Genomic DNA, 5,864 nt, shown 5'->3' on the forward strand with positions numbered 1-5,864 from the left:
TTAATTTGTACCCTCATCATCGTGGCTTATTGTTTTTGTCCGCTACTAAATAAGTAATTCCCACAAATATTACTCGCCATAAAAATCTTTACATATTTTTAAATAGAGGAATACTATACATTAGCCTATTGTATACCCCACACCCACACCTGACGTCGATTATCTTTCTTTCATTATTTTTAGAGATTTATTTTAGAGATTTAAAATATTAATTCTTTTATTTTAAATTTATCAAATTTTGTACTGGATTTATTTTATGATTTTTTTAGTAGTAAAAATTATTTTCATGTACTTTCTTGTTATTAATTATTATTTTGTAATTAATAGATTTTATTATTTTATTTTACTAAATCACTACATTTAAATTATATTATTTAAATTTATCATTATAAAATCTTTTTCGTTAGGTCTATTTTAAAATCCAGATTAAAAAGACTACACCTTATTTCTTTCCCTTCAATTTTTTTCCCTCCTTTTATTTTTCCCTTTTTCTTTCTTCTTTCTTTTTTCTTCTTTCTTTTTCTCTTTCTCCTCCTTATTTCTCCCCTAGCCTGTGCGCGACCTAGCCTTCCCATATTCTGTCCTCCACCCAGCCACGCCATCTTCTACCATCCAACGACACCACCCAGCCCACTAACTCCCCTACACTCTGGCAATCTCCCCCACCCCAACCTCCCTTCCCCACGCTCTCTCTCTCTCTCTCTCTCTCTCTCTCTCTCTCTCTCTCTCTCTCTCTCTCTCCCCTCCCCGTTGGCCATGTGAAACCCATTCGGGTTGTGGGTTGTTGCGCCGCCCATTTCTGTCGCTGTTGCTCCCATTCTCTTCCCCATCAGTTGGCAACCTCACCCCTCTATTTTTAGCCCCTCTTGCGCCGCCAAACTCCTCCATATACGTCTGCAAGCCGCGGCCCAAAATCCTCCCCGCGCCGCCGTCACACCACCATTGATCACCATCTTCTCATTATTTCATTACCGGTCTTCTAGCAACCCAAACCACCCTTCCTCAGCCCCGATCCACCACCTTTGAAGCCCCACCCTTCACCTCCCGTAAGCCCTCCTCTACGTTATTTTGATTTTCTTTGTAATATAATTGCTGGTTCTAAAGGCTTGGTTTTGCTCAAGTAGGTAGAACTTGAAGTGGGTTGGTGATAATTAATCCTTATATTTATTGCTTATCAAAGGCTTTTTTTTTTTTTTTGTAGGACTTGAAGTTGGTAGAACTTGAAGTGGGTTTCTTGATATATTTACGCCTTCTTGATGTGTATGTTAATCTTTTACTCCATCATGTTTTATGTTAAAATGGTTGGACCTAAGATTAGCCATCATGAAGATATTTGCTTTACTAGTTGGAATGCTTAGAATCATCTATTGCGGAATGCTTAGAATCATCTATTGCAGGCACAACCTGTATTACAAGGGTGCACAATGATTTCAACTATATTATTTATTTTTTCTTTCATTTTGTCACTGACTTGTTCTATTCAATTTAGCAACTTAAGTGAAAAATGTTTGGGCGATGTTTACTTTTCTCAAGTCTTGAATCCACTACTAATTGATGTTGTGTATGTAGTGTTGTAATAAGGAAATCAATGAATGTTATTGGAGATTCTGTAATGAAGGAAAATATTGCAGAGAAGGGTTTGGTAAAATTAGTCAAAGTGTCATACGTAAATTCAGTGTTTACAATGAGAAATACTTGGTTGAATTACTACAAATTTGGTTCCCTTTCTACAAGTTCTTCCCCTATGTAGTAGACTTCTAATCAAGGTCAATGAATCTGCTATCTATCATTGCTACAATTTTTGCTCCATTATTTAGTTGTTTGTTTGCATCATCTTATCTTATGTCATGTCCTATAAAGCAGTTTGATATCATAAACTATTGAAGATGTGTAAGAATGGTGGTATACAGGGGAGTTTTTTAGACTTGTGGGCCTTGGGCTTAAGCAAGCAAAACTATTTAATTGCTTGCTTATTGTGCTTGTCCTGCCCAGACATATTGGCTTCTTCCATAAATTTGGCATATATGTTTCTTTATTTATAGGCCATAAATAGATAGTTATTGCTAGTTGCCAACTTGCCATTTGCAGACAATCTTCACTTGATACCTCTCATTCACGAAGATTGTTCAATAATATTGATACCTCTCATTCACGAAGCAACAAATAGGTGCTATGCTAGATGAGATGGATGAGTTATCTCCTAGTACCCAACTGAAAAATAGGTAATCATATAAGAAGTTACCTTTGACTTGGTCCATTATGTTCTATGTCTTGCAAAAATGTATACTAAACTACACTTGTAAGCTTTTCATCATATTGGAACTTAATAAAGATGTTTAATCATTGTGTTTGTTTTATTAAATTTAAGGAATTGGTTAGTAACCTTGTTCATCATGGGGGAGGCAATATGCAACACAATTGGTGGAAATAATGACAACCAGCCCACAATTTCATACCAAGTCAAAAGCTTGAAGGAGTAAGTTTTGAGCTATTTCAAATATTTGATGATACTTATTCAAGAAGACTTCTTTTGTTGTGTTTCTATAATCCCACATTTTTTTCTCTAAGCATTATTTGTGTTGTCCTCTTGCCGCATTCCTATAAACATCCAAGCATGCTTGCCTTTCAGACCAAATCTAGGGCCTCCATGGCACGTATATTGCTTCTATACTTATTAAAAATGGAAGACCCCACTCACATGCATGCATGCCCTTTGTTTGTTTAGTATCATTGGAGACTCATACAGGCCATATGACTTAATTGCATGGAATTTGACTTGCAAGCACATTGTCCCATGTCCCACCCCCATTAACTACTGCTTATGATTTATTCTCCATGTCATTTTATTTTTATGAAATTTTCCAACAAGCATTTCTTAGTTATGGTTTTTGTAGGTCAAGCTGATTAGACACCCATTATTTTACAGGTAATTTGGCTTCACTTATGTTGATGTTTGAGCATGGAATGGAGTTGGATAAAAATAAATTATTTTGAAGTGTTGGGATAAAGATGAGTTTGTAAAGCATGATTTGGTATTGGTTTCTAAAACTTGAATGTATTGGAAATGGATAAGTTTGTAAAAACAAATGTAAATTTTTCTAATATTTTATTTTTAAATTATTATAAGTGTCAATTTTGATCTCTAATGTTGGAATATATTTATTTAAACCTATATTAGACTATTTATTATGATTATTTTCGGCTAAGTCTCTCTTCTTCTTTTTTTGTTTCTTTTTTCTTTTCTTTTTTTTTTTGCATTTTTTTTTCTAAAATATATTAGCTTTTGCCATGAATGTAACTTGTGGCAAATACATTTTTCCGGTAGCTATTACAAATTTGCCACCAAACTGTAGACTTTCATGAAAAATGAACATTAGCAATCATACAAGATGGTGGGAAAAAGATGGACTTTGACAACTATAATTCATTTTGGCACCACGAAGTCTATTACAAACATGTTTTTGGCACAACAAAATATATCACAAAAAACTTTATGCCACCATATTTTCCATGAATACTATCGTGAGAATTGTATTATTTTCAACCATAGAGATTAGTGGGTAAATAAATTTAAAGCACCACAAGGGCTTAAATCCAAAAAGCTTTTGCCATGAGCCAAACTAGTTTTTACCAAAAATTAGATTTGTGGAAAAAAAATTTCTTTTCCATGAAAAAAAAATTGTGAAAAAAATAGTATTCACCACTTATTATATGTCACGAACAACCCACGAACGCATGCATGTCTTGACATCAAATGACTAGAAAGGAAAAAGCTCTAGTCTCGTTGATGGGCGACGGTGAAAGAAGTACAGAAAATGGGGATGGCAAAGTTGGTAGTATAACGAATGGGGGGGCAAAGTTTGTCGACTGGCCTTGGTGATCGGGGCTACGTACAACATCATATAGCACGTGGATCTTCTGCAATACTATAGGAATCTCGGCGGCACAGACTCTTTTTGGGTTGGCTGGTAGCTATCAATCATCACTCGACATCCTGCCATGGTGGTGTGTCCTTATCTCTCGCATCAAGCGATCAGCCTGCAGTTACAACATCAAACATAATTACCAATTAGAAAGGTTGTATTAATATATTCACTCCTGCTAGATACAGTCGGGGCGCAGTCGTTGATTGCCACGTTGGATTATTTTTAAAAAAAAAAACAAACAAAAGATGAAACGCGCAAAATAAGAAAGCAAATAAACTCAAAACGGAGTTTGGGTCGTCCGGTTCCCTTTGTGCCTCGCGTTCGATCATACTGAAGCTCCATTGGTCGGTCATGTGTTTCTCCATCCTCCATCGTCCATCGTTATCCTCATTTGAGGTGCTTCCATCCTTTTAGTAGCCTAGAAGCTCTGGTCGACTTTTTCAGGTTCCGTTGTGCCTCGCATTCGATCATCAGTGGGTACCATTGGTCGTGTGTTTCTCCATCCTGCTTTCATATTTTCTAAACTGAAAAAAAAGTTCTTTTCCATTTCTTTTGTGATTGCATTGGCAAAGTCCATCATTTGGTACAAATGCTAGGTGGGTTTTAATGTCAAAACTGGAAACTTTTACTTGTGTATGTTTAGCTACTGAGAAAACAAATATGTGTATGTTTAGCGACCGAGAAAACAAATATCTTGGCCATACCTGCTTTCATATTGTCTAAACCCAAAATAAATTTCTTTTCCATTTCTTCTATGATTGCTTTGGCAAAGTCCACTTAGTGGTACAAATGCAGGTGGGTTTTAATGTCAAAATAGAAAACTATGATGTAGTGTATGTTTAGCTACCGAGAAAAGAAAAGAAAACCTTCATCCAAAACTAGACCTAACTTAGGTAGGCCATGTGTTGGCAGAAACCTTATCTCCATTTGGAAGTTTTATGTTGTCAATGGGAACATTTTCGCCATAATACATTATTCTAGTCTATTTTATTGTTGAATGAAAAACTTTGTAATAGTGTTTTAATGGAATTTGCTTTTCCATTACGAATTTCCTTATTTTTTAAAATTAAAATGCTTAAGAAGTTTAGGCAGCCCAAGGGTTTAATTTAATTTTTTCTATTGTTAAAATATTGTGGAGAATTTGTTTTTTTTTTTTTTGGGGGGGGGGGGGGGGGGTTATGACCTGGAAGTCTCATCAATACAAGAACTTATTTATGTAAATTACATTTCCATAAATTGCATGCAAATAGTCATATTTGTAATAACTAAAATATGCACAATAAGAGGGAGGTGTGGATTTTTACATGGCCATATTACAAGTACTTCAAAGCTAGGCCCTAACACTTACAACATATTAAAATCATGAATAAGAAGGAAACAAAATTGGTCGCTAAACCCAATTTTTATGCAGCAATGGATTAGAACAACATAAACCAGTAATCACCAAAGGAGATGTCATGATTTTGAGAGTTCTTATTATCTTAACCTACTTGTGATGATTTTGGTCCAATAAAAATGAATGTACAATTTTTTTGTGTATTTCAGTTTGTCAGCATGGGAAAAGGGGAAGAAAACCCATCTCCTTCAACACCATCTAGCTCCAATCCCCCAAGCTCGGTATGCTATATCATTTTTTACATTTTTTAGGATTCATAAACGCTCCAATACAGCTAATTATCATTCTAATTTTTATGTTAGGACATCCCAACAACTACTCCAAATCCCCCAAATTACATCCACAGTTACTATGGACTAGTGCCTACTTGGTCACCGGCTTTTATGCCATATCTGGATATATATCAATATCCAACCAACATGTAGATGGTGATGCAACCTAGATATTGTCCCTTTTTTTCATTTGTTTTTCTTATGTTTATGGAAGTTTAATTGTTTTATTTTTTTGGCAGAATGATAGTTACCCATTTCAATATGGGATGG

Source organism: Carya illinoinensis, chromosome 15, assembly GCF_018687715.1.
Source record: "Carya illinoinensis cultivar Pawnee chromosome 15, C.illinoinensisPawnee_v1, whole genome shotgun sequence".
Lineage (NCBI taxonomy): Eukaryota > Viridiplantae > Streptophyta > Magnoliopsida > Fagales > Juglandaceae > Carya > Carya illinoinensis.